Source organism: Pseudophryne corroboree, chromosome 3 (assembly GCF_028390025.1).
Source record: "Pseudophryne corroboree isolate aPseCor3 chromosome 3, aPseCor3.hap2, whole genome shotgun sequence".
Classification (NCBI taxonomy): Eukaryota; Metazoa; Chordata; class Amphibia; order Anura; family Myobatrachidae; genus Pseudophryne; species Pseudophryne corroboree.
Genome location: NC_086446.1, coordinates 41137573 through 41152085, shown reverse-complemented (window position 1 = coordinate 41152085; position 14513 = coordinate 41137573). Strand labels below are relative to the sequence as shown.

At 47.0% G+C, this 14513-nt stretch overlaps 2 protein-coding genes across 2 annotated transcripts in view; both read left to right on the top strand.

Moving 5' to 3' along the window:
* Positions 1 to 14513, top strand: part of LOC135054654 (zinc finger protein 271-like) — a 502501-nt gene that overhangs the window by 111754 nt on the left and 376234 nt on the right. The gene's annotated exons all lie outside the window — the stretch shown is intronic.
* Positions 10715 to 14513, top strand: part of LOC135054658 (uncharacterized) — a 47039-nt gene continuing 43240 nt past the window's right edge. The window contains exon 1 of the mRNA XM_063957899.1: positions 10715 to 10798. The gene's annotated coding sequence lies outside the window, so the exon portion shown is untranslated. The remainder of the gene's footprint in view (positions 10799 to 14513) is intronic.

Below are 14513 nucleotides of genomic sequence, written 5' to 3'. Positions count from 1 at the left end.
CTGAAATTTGGTCAGGTGGCTGTACAGGGGTCTCGGCACTCTCCCATCCATTTTGGGAGCGTTGGGACTTCCCCACGGTACTAATGTTTATCCCAGTATCAACTAGGACGTTAGAGAAAATAGGAATTTAATACCTACTGGAAATTCCTTTTCTCGTAGTCCATTGTGGATACTGGGTGCCCACCTCAGTGCTTCGGATTCCTGCTTACCTGGTTGTAAGTGTTCTTGGTTGGGTTTGCTGTTGCTGTCCCTGTTCCATGTTTGGTTGGTGTTGCTATCCTTTTTATATAGTTTTCATTGCTTTCCTGTTTTGGTTAACTCTGCTATCTTTGTTATTGTTGTGTATTGGTTCGTTACCGCACCGCTTTTTATGTTTATATCCTTCTCTCAAAGTATGTCCATCTCCTCGGGCACAGTTTTCCTAGACTGAGTCTGGTAGGAGGGGCATAGAGGGGAGGAGCCAGTACACACTAATGATTTCTTAAAGTGCCAGGCTCTAATGGACCCCATGGTACTAATGTCACTCCAGTATCCACTACAGAATACGAGAAACGGAATTACCGGTAGGTATTAAATTCCTATTTTTACCAAGATTTTACTGGTAATTGCTACAGTGATACTGTGCAATATGGACCGCAGTCGTTAGTCCTTTGATTAGCTACTCTGCTAATTAAAGGTCTTTATCTATGGCTATTGCTTGCTGACCTCATTTAATTGGAATGGGATTGTTGGATCGACCGTGTCTAGGTCGACAGTGAACAGAATGACACCATATGGTCGACATGGACTATGTCGACACTGAAAACAGGTCAATATTGAACAAGGTCGACAGGGATGAAAGGTCGACATGTTAAATAGGCCAATATGTACATGGTTGACACACATAAGGTCAATAATGTTTATTTTTGTTATGGATAGTAAAGGAATGAAGGACCATCGAGAGTTGAAACACGTCCCCTTGCAGAGACTGCTTCGCTCGCCACGCTTCAGGCAAGGTGGCTCGCTGCAAGGTTTATAACCAACTCTATGACCACTTGGATAGAGGAGTTATGACAAAGTCCGTGTCGACCATGTGTTGGGACAGGGCCGGTTCGTGGACCCTCGGCACCCGGGCAGGGAATGGGGACGTGGCTTAATACAGGGGGCGTGGCCAGTTACGCCCCCCTGTACAGTAGAAGCGCTGCTTAAATGCTGAGCGGTGCGCGATGACGTCATCGCGCACCGCATAGCAAAAGGTCCTCTCCACGAAGGGAAACTAGACGTGTAGCATCTAGTTCCCTTCGCGGAGAGGACCTTTGCTGTGCACGATGACGTCATCGCGCACCGCTCAACAAAGGTCCTCTCCGTGAAGGGAAACTAGACGCTACGCGTCTAGTTCCCTTCACAGGGTACCACAGCAGCAGAGCCGAGGGACACAGTGGGCAGCGGAGGGCACAGCAGTGGCGGATCTTGCCATGGTGCGGCGCCCTCCGGATGGCGCCAGCGCCCTCCGGAAGGCGGCGCCCCGGGCAAAAGTCCTGCTTGCCCGTGGCAAGATCCGCTACTGTGTTGGGACTGTAGTTTTGTGAACCCGGCATATATGTGAAGTCTGTGCAGGTAACTGGAGGACTAGGTGTATATTTGGCTGGTCTGTGGGAATCAGTAAGATGAAGTAGTAAGGAGCAATGCCTGACCGGGAGTCAAACCCAGGCCTCGGCAGAGGGAGCCATATCCTGACCACTGGATCACCAGGGACCTGGTGTTGATAGCAGGATGGTGATTGTATTGGTGAGAATTAACTGGATATACTGTCACAGGAGTAGGTGTTTGTGTACCCAAGGTTACTATGAAATAGGTTCTCTGGAGTTACGCAGATCTGGGAGGAGAGCTGAAGACGTTGAACCGGACTGTTTACCGGTAAGAACCGTGCTAGTTACTGGCGAGACTGAGAACCGGGCTGGTTACCGGCGAGACTGAGAACCGGATGTCACAAAGCGGAGGTTTACAGCGCTTCCCATTCGCACTTTGACTTACCTGTGGCGCAGTCTAAAGCTCTATCCGCCATCCGCTGTTCCATCTGGCATCCCGCGCTGTCAGTCACAGCACCCATTTCAGGATAGTTAGGCTTCGGCTCCTTCCCGGCCTGCTAGGCCTCAGTCCACTCTGAAGTCTAGTCTGGAGTACTGCATGTTACTTCCTGATCAGCTGACTCTGCAGAGAACTCTCCAACCAGGTAGTGTGTCCCTGACATATGAATCCTTCAGCCTATCACCAGAGAGCAAGGGGTATATATTCCAGCTCCAAACACTGGGAAGCTGTCAGTGGTTTGTTGTCCTCTAGCCTGTAGAGAGCTCCTGCAATCTCCTGCTTAAAGAGACAGTGCATTACCAACTTCATCACTTTCTGACTCCTATCTCCAGGATATCTGCAAACCTGCATCGCTGGTTATCTCATCTCCAGGATATCTGCAAACCTGCACTGCTGGTTATATCATCTCCAGGATATCTGCAAACCTGCACTGCTGGTTATATCATATCCAGGATATCTGCAAACATGCACTGCTGGTTATCTCATCTCCAGGATATCTGCAACCTGCATCACTGTTTATCTCATCTCCAGGATATCTGCAAACCTGCATACTGGTTATCTCATCTCCAGGATATATGCAATCCTGCACTGCTGGTTATCTCATCTCCAGTATACCTGCAAACCTGCATCACTGAGTATCCTATCCAGCTATTCTGTACTGCTTGTTCAATCCCAGCTTCCAACTATCCTGTACTGCTGGTTCAATCCCAGCTTCCAGCTATCCTGTACTGCTGGTTCAATCCCAGCTTCCAGCTATCCTGTACTGCTGGTTCCATCCCAGCTTCCAGCTATCCTGTACTGCTGGTTCAATCCCAGCTTTCAGCTATCCTGTACTGCTGGTTCAATCCCAGTTTCCAGCTATCCTGTACTGCTGGTTCAATCCCAGTTATCCTGTACTGCTGGTTCAATCCCAGTTATCCTGTACTGCTGGTTCAATCCCAGTTTCCAGCTATCCTGTACTGCTGGTTCAATCCCAGTTATCCTGTACTGCTGGTTCAATCCCAGCTTCAAGCTGTCCTGTACTGCTGGTTCAATCCCAGTTATCCTGTACTGCTGGTTCAATCCCAGCTTCCAGCTATCCTGTACTGCTGGTTCAATCCCAGTTATCCTGTACTGCTGGTTCAATCCTAGCTTCCAGCTGTCCTGTACTGCTGGTTCAATCCCAGTTATCCTGTACTGCTGGTTCAATCCCAGCTTCCAGCTGTCCTGTACTGCTGGTTCAATCCCAGCTTCCAGCTATCCTGTACTGCTGGTTCAATCCCAGTTATCCTGTACTGCTGGTTCAATCCTAGCTTCCAGCTGTCCTGTACTGCTGGTTCAATCCCAGCTTCCAGCTATCCTGTACTGCTAGTTCAGTCAGGCTTCCAGCTATCCAGCTAACCTGTACTGCTGGTTCATTCCCAGATTCCAGTTATCAATCTGTACCACAAGTGTCACTCAACTATCATTGCACTGGTATCCCCAGTGTTCTAGTTCCCCGTAGTTGTACAAACACCTGTGGCCAGCCATAGACTTTAGCCGAACCTGCCACGCCTGTATGAGCAAGTCATATATCAAGCCCGCACTATTCCGTCCTCGGGACTCCAGCCAACTAGCTACTAGACCTCGTCCTGTTCCACAAGTACCAACAACCGTGACTCCGGGCTGGTTACCGGCGAGACTAAGACTCGCACTGTGAACCGGGCTGAGTACCGGTATAACTGGAATGCAATTGTAATCCGGGCTGGTACCGGATACAACTGGAAACAAAACTGTAATCCGGCTGGTACCGGATATAACTGAAAATGCAACTTTAATCCGGGCTGGTACTGGATATAACTGGAAACGTAACTGTATGTAGAACAATGAATGTGGCTGTTAATTTAAGATGAGGCTGAAGAAGAACTGCAGACTGTAGCTGTGAACGAGACTGTAGAATACTGCGGCTGTGTCTTTAAAACTAGACTGATACTGGATAACACAACTGTAATCTGGACTGGGGGGCAGAGAGCAGAGTTTTACAGGAATTGAGGTAATAGTGTTATCTCTTAGGGAGCTCAGCTATTAAGCTCACGCTGAGCTGTGTGGCTCAAGGAACTGGCAGCTTCTGTAACACAAGTCTCTTTACTTATACTTCCTGATCCTTGGTGATTGTTAAACTGAGTCAGGTGATTCAGAGTCTCAGTCTGGCACAGGATTGGATAGCTACAGGTCAGGTGATCAGACCCCGTCATGTCAGTACTCCAGGTTTAGTCTCTGATGTGGAGGCCTAGCAGGCCGGAAAAACACTGAAGCCTAACTCCTAAAATGAGCAGAGGATGCTGGCTTTTAGGCCCAAAAACCAGAGAGCTGAGCACAGTGGAGAATGTATTAAGCAGACAGAAGAAAGTATTCCTTTGATATGGCACACAGAGACTAATACCATTTACTTATACTAGAAGTCATTATCCCTTCAGATAATTACCACTAATATTAAAATATAACTTTTATTATGTACCGTTATTAGCTGGCAAAATATGTGAGTGAAAATAATATAATTGTGAAAAAAATATTTTTTTTAAATAATAAAGTGATATTAAAAAGCTAAACCACTGAATATATATGCTTGATTTATTGTTCCTTATTAGGATACATTCCTGATTGCTAAAACAGTATATTTTAAGGAGATAATGTGTTGTGAATTGTTACACTTGACATGTATACAATTATAACCAAAAAGCTGTTACTATACTCCAGTAAGTTATATGCAGCTTCCTGTTAGTGGTGTACGCATCACCATTTGTTAATAGCTTCTATTCTATATACTGGACGGTAACCATCAAACATAAATCTTGGAAATAAATGCCATGTGATATCCCTCAATTCCGACCAGAAAACACTGGTGGATTTTCTTTACATATACACATTCTCCACCATTAATAATTGCCTCATGAATTGGCATATTATTATAAACGATTACATAAACTAATCAGACCAATGGTTATTGTACGCTTTTGTATTCAAAGAACAGCTCTAAGCCTGCCGCAGTTCCACTACTGGTTCAAATAAATTCAATTAAACGGGCACAGATCACTATTTAATGATCTGCAACTGTATTTTCTACTATAAACTAAAATAAACTGCCCGATTGTAATTCAGTATTCCTACTATCAGCGGCTAGAGATTAACCATTTATTGATGTTTATTGGGTTATTCCTCAGATATATTTTGTCAAAGTCGAAAAATATGATACATATGCCTTGCACTAACCCCATGCACATGCCCGCTGCTTGTGCACTCAGTCCTCCGTGCGTGCACATATACGCAGTTTGCGTAGGAGTCGCTCCAGCGATCCTGTACGTGATACGCAGTTTGCGTGGGAGTTCCTCCGGTGGCCCTGCATGTGATATGTGTATTTACGGCGGAGTTTGTGAGCGTGTAGCGTGCGACTCGATCGTAGCATATTTAACCCATATAGTGCATTTTGTAGTTAATATTCCCCTAGACCATGTCAGCGAGTATGATTAGTTTAAACTGTTCCTGGACAGAGATTCCTCTTTGCATGATAGGAAGGGTCGGATAAAGGTTGAAAGGTGGTGTCTAGTATCCAGCTGTAGGGTATTTTAAGGGTAATATTCCGATGTTAATTAGGAAAGGATCGCTAGCTCCTGCGTATAGTTATGTACAAAAGTAGTTTATGAACATTAACTGTATTTGCTGTAAATTACACATGCGGCGGGAATCATTTTCCTGACAGTCCATAAAACTGCCCAGAATACTGATAAATCACAGATCTTCAAACAGAATGAAGCAGGTAATTAAGTGACCGTGGCCTTGCTTGTTTGGCAGAGAAACCCTGTGTTATAGGAACAATGGAGCCCTTTACACAATCAGGCCGCAAACCATTACTTTTGATATTGAGTTAAAACTCAAAAGGGTGGAATCTTTGGAATAGCTGTCAGAGGGAGGGGTAAGAATGAGATGCACACAGCACAAAGGGGGTAATTCAGACCTGATCGCTTGCTAGCTGCTTTTAGCAGCATTGCACACGCTAAGCCGCCGCCCTCTGGGAGTGTATCTCAGCTTAGCAGAATAGCGAACAAAAGATTAGCAGAACTGCTACTAAATAATTCTTTGCAATTTCTGAGTATCTCCAGACCTACTCACAGATTGCGATCAGCTCAGTCCGTTTAGTTCCTGGTTTGACTACACAAACACGCCCTGCGTTCTGCCAACCACTCCCGTTTCTCCAGACACTCCCGCGTTTTTCCCTGACATGCCTGCATTTTTTAGCACACTCCCGGAAAACGCTCAGTTACCACCCAGAAACGCCCCTTTCCTGTTAATCATTCACCGATCAGCAGTGTGACTGAAAAGCGCTGCAGGATCCACAGCAAAACTGCTACGTTTTTAATTAAATAATTAAGCGCAAGCGCCCTGCGTGCCTTGCGCATGCGCAATTAGCAACAAATCGCAGCATAGCGAAAATTGGCAACCAGCGAACAACTCGAAATGACCCTCAAAGTGTCCACTGCCTGAAAAGAAGTCAACTATTATTGAGGATGCATCAATCTATTTCTGTGAACTTTTCCACAGTAGAAAACTAGGACTCGTATGTAAGCAACCTTGTTTTCGAAACTGATTCCTATTCCTGAAATTATTTGCAAATCATAACCTGTATGTCATTCTTATTGTTTTCAGATTAAAATACATTTAATCTAGCGTATTCTGTGTTCTTATTGAACTTGCACCTGTGAGGCACAATGCTACGTATCTATGTGTAATTAAGTGTGTATTATTACTATTTGTGCATACAACATAACGACTCCCTGAAGATCTTTGGTGGTGGCAGTGAAATTGTGTCTTTATCCTGAGTGACCAAAGTGCGCAACCATCATTACCCAGCTGTCTTAGATTGCGGTATCTGAGGGCAGGCTGGAATTGTGACACCAGGCATATATTATGACATTATCAGTGTATCATACAGGTAATAACATAGTGTATTGCTGCAACAGATCAGCGATGATCGGTTTTTCATCCAGCATGTCCAATAAATCACTGGTCGGCCACATCGGGAAGTGTGTGGACTGCCATTCACAATGGAGGAACGGGGAAATATCTCCACCCCAGGGAAGTACGGAGACCATGCCAGCTGAACTCTGACTTTTTTTAAAGGGACAATCACAAGGAAACACCATGCCTTGTGATTGCCCCTTTAAAAAAACGTCTGAGTACAGCCGGCCCACCGTACGAGTCACCAGACCCGGGCAGGATTACATCCCGCTGATTGTGTGACCATACACTGAGAATTCACAGTATATGGCCACAGTATCTGCTGGTGTTCAGGCTGTCAGATAAAATATCTCTTGGTCTGACAGACATGTTATTTCACAGTGTTTGCCCAACATTACTCAGGGGAGTAAGTACAGCACAGGAGGATGCACAGTACAGTGGTCCGAAAAAAGATCTTGAAGTTGTTCAGCAAAAGAGTATTATTATCTCCTAAAACACAACCAAAAGCATCATGAGGAGAAAGAAGCTGGAGGCAATAGCAACCACAAGGGCAGTCTAACAGCACTTAAAATACTGACAACTTCAGACCAATCCCCATCTAGCAGAAGCCATATGTCCCCACATTCTCCAGCAAGACGGGCATCCCAACGTACCAAAATGGGTGTGACTAATACCCTAGCAAAAAAATTGGCAGATCGTACAATAGAGAATGAAAAGGCACAATAAGCAGGCACTAGGCACATGGTCATTAGGTCGACATGCAAAAAGGTTGACATGAGTTTTTCACACTTAACTATCCACGTGGACTACAATTGGGAACGGTAACCTTGCTCGACGCGGTGCACTAATTTGGGTTCCCCGTCACTTTACGTAGAAAATGACACCAAAAAATACTCATGTTGACCTTTTTCCATGTCGACCTAATGAACCACACCCGATTACACTGGAAAAGAGGTGGCTGAGATGGGACATTATTAAAATGTATAAATTCATAAAGGGACAATACAAGGATTTATCAGACAATCTTTTATAAAAAAAAATGCTACACAGGACACGAGGACACCCCCTGAGGTTAGTAGAAAAAATTACTCATACAAAATGGCAGAAAGGGTTCTTCACAGTAAGAGCAGTAAGGATTTGGAATTCTCTACCAGAGAAGGTAGTAATGGTGGATTTGGAATTCTCTACCACAGAAGGTAGTAATGAGGATTTGGAATTCTCTACCAGAGAAGGTAGTAATGGAGGATTTGGAATTCTCTACCAGAGAAGGTAGTAATGGAGGATTTGGAATTCTGCACCAGAGAAGGTAGTAATGGTGCATTTGGAATTCTGCACCAGAGAAGGTAGTAATGGTGCATTTGGAATTCTGCACCAGAGAAGGTAGTAATGGTGCATTTGGAATTCTCTACCAGAGAAGGTAGTAATGGAGGATTTGGAATTCTCTACCAGAGAAGGTAGTAATGATGTATTTGGAATTCTCTACCAGAGAAGGTAGTAATGATGTATTTGGAATTCTCTATCAGAGAAGGTAGTAATGGTGGATATGGAATTCTCTATCAGAGAAGGTAGTAATGGAGGATTTGGAAGTCTCTACCGGAGAAGGTAGTAATGATGGATTTGGAATTCTCTACCAGAGAAGGTAGTAATGGAGGATTTGGAATTCTCTACCAGAGAAGGTAGTAATGGTGCATTTGGAATTCTGCACCAGAGAAGGTAGTAATGGTGCATTTGGAATTCTCTACCATAGAAAGGTAGTAATGGTGGATTTGGAATTCTCTACCAGAGAAGGTAGTAATGGTGGACTCAACCAATAAGTTTAAAATGGATTAGATAAAGTCCTAACTGAAAGAAATATCCAAGGTTACAGCATATAAATTATATAAAATTTTATAATACAGGTTGAACTCGATGGACATTTTGTCTTTTTTCAATCTCATCAACTATGTTGGGAGAGATCTTGTGCCACCACATGGGAAGGACTAACTGACCTGATGTGCCAAGAGCAGTTCTACAGCGGGTGCCCTCCAGAGATGAAGCAGAGGATGCTAGGTCAGGAACCACCCACTTTGAAACAGAGGTCAAGCTAGCAGACCAGTATATATAAACTCCAGGAAAGTGTCCTGTTATAGGCGAAGCACTCGCCAAGTGGGTTCTGTAAGCTCAAGATCTTGGTGGGCACTCATAACACCATTGAAGCCCCAACAGGACAATATGGCCGCGGGATATGGCTGCAGGAAAATCGGACATCTAAGGATGAAATGGCCAACATCCCAAACGCATGCCCCAAATCTGAGTGCTGGAGCCTGGTTTTATGTTTCACCCATGGAATTGGAAGGAAGAGTACATGAGGAAAGAGTCAAGTCTATAAGATAGAGCTGGCCAAACCGGTCCTCGAGATCTACCAACAGTTCATGTTTTCCAGGCCTCCTGGAGATCTGTAGAATGATCAGTTAGGAATGAATGCAGCACATCTTAATTAGTAAATGACTACACCTGTGCACCTGCTAGGTGGTCTGGAAAATCTGAACTGTTGGTAGAGCTCGAGGACTGGTTTGGCCAGCCCTGCTATAAGAGATAGACAGTCAGGCATGAGCGATAGAGTCGCTGACTTCTCACAAAGCACAGATACCCCGGCACGATGCACACACGCCCGGACACGAGGCACATACACCTCAGAATCACTCCCAGACATGAGGCACAGACGTCCCAGAATGATGCACAGATGCCAGAGTATGAATCCCACAGACACCCGGACACAAGGCACAGCTACTCCAGAACAACGCCCAGATGCCCCAGAATGATGGACAGATGCAACACACAGACGCCTGGACATGAGGCACGGATGCCCCCGAACGTTGCACAAACACAATGCAGATGCCCCCGAACGTTGCACAGACACAATGCACAAATGTTCCGGAATGACTGACAGACGCAACTCACAGATGCCCGGACATGACGGAGATGCCCAAGAATGTCGCACAGATGTCCCAAACCATGGCACAGACACAAAGCATAGATATCACATCCAGATGCACACAGACGCCGTACATGAGGCACTGACACCAAGGCACGTGGCACAGATACCCCGGTATGACACACCGACACCACGATACGACACACAGATGCCCGGACATGGTGCACAGATGCCTCAGAACGACACACAGACGCCCAGATACAGTGCATCGACGGCCAGACATAGTGTACAGACGCCCGGACACAACGCGCAGATGCTGGGTAGATACATGGTGCACAAATTCCCAGTAGACAGACCACCCCGGCACCATGAGAGCAGCGCTCCCCCTCCCCCACCACCACGCCCGGATGAGGCTGCGCTGCAGATGTGCCGGAGCCCTGTACATCTATCTCTGGATATACACACAGAAAGCATTGCACCTATGCAGCCCTTGCTCTGTGTCCTGCAGCAGCTGCACGGGTACCCGCCCTCTCTCACACCTCCCTGCCTGCCCCCAGCGCCTGTCACACTGCCATGTGCGGGACCCGCGCCCTCTCCCTGTGCTGAGGCCGGGGGCGGGGCTGGAGGAGGGGCCGGGGGCGGGGCTGGAGGAGAGGCCGGGGGCGGGGATAAGAACGTCAGTGTGGCCGGTCACTGAGGAGGAAGCAGCTTGCGTTCCCCTGCCAATCACTTCCGGCTTCCATCACACTTCCGGCCTCTGCGTTCCACACACAGGAAGAGAGTTTTTTTCTTTCCCGGCAACTTCCGGGTTTCCCTCGAGCGGGAGTCCGTCGTCCGCAAAAGCAGGTAATGGGGTCCTACTATACAGGGGGAGCAGCCTGTGGTGTCCTGTTATTATTATACAGGCGGAGTGGCCTGTAGTGTCCTGTTGTTATTATTATACAGGGGGAGCGGCCTGTGGTGTCCTGTTACTAGTGTTATACAGGGGGAGAGGCCTGTAGTGTCCTGTATATTACCTGTAACACATATGCCCCCCTTGTATATCGCCTGCTACATATTTGCCCCCCTCCCCTCCTGTATATCACGTGTCACACATCCGCCTCTCAGTGAGCGCAGGCATTACCCTCTATATATTATATATCTGCGGCTCCAATAGGGGATTGCAGTGGGGGCAGTGCGGGGTTATGGCTCTGAGGCAGAAATAAAGCAGAGCATGCCCCATGTTATAGCAGTGAGGGCGGCGGAGGCGTGCTGTGTGGTGTCCGCACATGACCCCCTATTGTCCTGGCACCACGCGTTTTGCCTTTGTCAGGGAATCAGTGAGGGAGCCAGTCCCAGCTATAACGGGGCGCTCTCGGCTCTGTGTCTGTGTAGTCCCGTCAGCCTGACTGTTATAATATTACATTATATTCTAGATCTCATTCTCAACGCTCCCTCTGTACACTGCACAGCTGAGCACATAGGGGGCCGAGGGAGGTGGCGGGCCAGGGGAGCGCAGTACACAGGGGCTAAGAGGAAGGGGTTCCTGCTACCGGTCTTCCTGCTGGGTCCCTCCAGATACCAGAGGAATCTGGACTGCACCCCTTGTGCTCCCACGAGGATATTTCCTGCTTTGAACAAGATTGGTACAAATGCATTAATTTCTCTAAAGTTACAGGTGTGAACATTGTAAAGAGATTAGGCTCCGTATCTCTGGCACAGAGCCATGATCAGTTAATGCCACTGATGCTGCTGCTTTTGCTGTTTCATCAGCGAAAGCGTTTCCTTTCGGCACTGGGTCTGAGTGGCTTGTGTGTGCTTGACATTTGATAACTGCTACTTCTTTTGGTAGCAATACCACTTCCATTAGGTACTTACCGTATATACTCGAGTATAATTCGACCCGAATATAAGCCGAGGCATCTAATTTTACCCCAAAAACCTGGGAAAACTTATTGACTCGAGTATAAGCCTAGGGTGGGAAATGCAGCTCTAGCCGTACACAGCCCTCAGTGCCAGATATGCCCTCATGCTGCCAGATATGCCCCACAGTGCCACATATGCCCTCATACTGCCAGCTATGCCCCCCACAGTGTCAGATATGCCCTCACACTACCAGATATGCCCCCACAGTGCCAGATATGCCCTCATAATGCCAGATATGCCCTCATAATGCCAGATATGCCACCACAGTGCCAGGTATGCCCCACAGTGCCCAGTGCCAGATGTGCCCCACAGTGCCAGATGTGCCCCACAGTGCCAGATACTTACCCTCCGTCACTCCCGCGCTGTCTTCTGAAGAAGGGACACGGAGAGCGCAGCGCGCGGCTCTCCTGTGTCCCTCCTGCATCTCAGGCGGCAGCGGCGTGTGTTAAAGGAAGTGCCGGTTCGTGCACTTCCTTTAACACACACCGCCGGCGATGCATGAGGGACACAGGAGAGCCGCGCGCTGCGCTCTCCGTGTCCCTCCTAACGCTGATTCGATTATAAGCCGAGGTGGCTTTTTCAGCACTAAAAAACGTGCTGAAAAAGTCGGCTTATAATCGAGTATATACAGTAACTATTTCTGCATGAGAGATTGGTGTCCCATTTGATGTTAGAAAATGTCTAAGTTTCCATATGGCTGAAAAATTGTGCAAAATAGCAAATGCATATTGCGAGTCAGTGTGAATGGTAACAATTTTGTTGCGTGCCAAGTAACATGCTCTTCCCAGCGCTATGAGTTCTGCTTTTTGCGCTGAGTGAGGTGGTGGAAGCGGGAGTGCTTCAATGACATGTGTATCGTCCACTATGGCATATCCAGATGTCAGAGTGCCCATTTCATTCTGGTGGTGGCAGCTACCATCAACATACAGGTTAAGGTCCGCATTTTGTATTTCAGTGTCTCTTATATCTGGCCTTGGTGTGCATAAAGTCTGAGTAAGTTTTTCCCAATCATGATCCTCTATCTTCTCCCCACTTTGTGACTGTCCAGTCACACCTGGGAGGAAATTGGCTGAGTTCAAGGTTGTGCATCGCTGTAATATGATATTAGGGGGCATGAGGAGTGCTAATTCCCATTTGGTGAGTCTGGAAGCTGTGATATGTCTTGTGGCGGAGCCGTTTAATAAAGCAGCTACCGCATGCGGGACATTTACATAGAGTGTGTGTGCCAGAACTATATCTGCTGTTTTATCAACAAGTGACGCTGCTGCAGCCACCGCGCGCAAGCATTGTGGCAGGCCCTTAGCCACTGTATCCAGTTGTGAGCTATAATATCCTACTGGACGGTGCTAGTCTCCGTTTTTCTGTGGAAGCCGTCGATCTCTGTACAAAAGAGAAAAAATGGTTTAGTGTAACATGGGAAGCCTAGAGCAGGGGGTGGCAGTGAGGGCTTCCTTCAACTGTTGGAAAGCTAGCAATGTGGTGTCATCATGGATGACAGGGTCTGGTTTTTTTATGGATACCAGTTCCTGCAAAGGCAGTGCTGTGGCAGCATAGCCTGGTATCCAGTGCCTACAAAAGGAGGTCATTCCTAGAAAAGTGCCTATCTGCTTTTGTGTTCGGGGCAAAGCCATATCCTGTATGGCCTGAATGCGTGATGGTAAGAGGTGACGCTGTCCTTGGGAAAGGCAATGACCAAGGTACTGCACTTTCTGTTGGGATAACTGCAGTTTGGCTTTGTTGGCCTTCAAGCCAATTGAGGCGGGGAAAGTCAGCAAGGACACGGAGTCCCTCCACGATTCCTCTTCTGTCTGTGAACATAATAACAAATCATCAACATATTGAATGAGTACTGAGTTATGTGTTGGGTACCAATTCTGCAATTTATCATGGAGGGCTTGGCAGAAAAAATTAGGAGCGTCCCGGAAACCTTGCGGAATTCGCGTCCAGGTATGCTGTTGACCCTTGAATGTAAAGGCAAACAGATATGGACAGTATGGGTGTAAGGGGATAGAAAAAAATGCTGAGCATAAATCAATAACTGTGAAATATTCAGCATGTGGAGGGACCTGCCTTAGGATTGTAGCGGGATTGGGCACTACGGGGTGGCAAGCTTGTATGACTGCATTAAGGGCGCGTAGGTCCTGTACGATCCGGTATGTCTTTGTGGGGCCCGGTTTCCGTACAGGAAAGATCGGAGTATTTGTGCTGCTGACGCATTTGCGCAAAACTCCTTGGTCCAGAAGCGAGCGGATGGACGGGTATGCTCCCTCTTCCACTTCTGCCTTTAGTGGGTATTGCATAATGCGTGGTGGGGATTTGCCTGGTTGCAGTTTGACCATGATTGGGTCAACACCTTGAAGTAAGCCTACTTCGTCTTTATAGCTTGCCCATAAGGAGTCAGGAACTCCTGCTAATATGTGTTAAGGCATGTGGGTGTTTGATTGTTCAAGCTGTAATGACAGCAGCGGGATAGGTGTGTAACAATGCTTGTGCATTGCTTTCTAGTGATTTAGCCATCTGCTGTGCAATAAATGGTGCCTTTGAGTTGGCATAGTAGGTCACGGCCTAGCAAGTTTGCTGGTGCATTGGATGCTAGCAGGAAAGCGTGTGTATCATGTAATGGACCTATCTGTATTTTACTATCCGCTAGTATGGG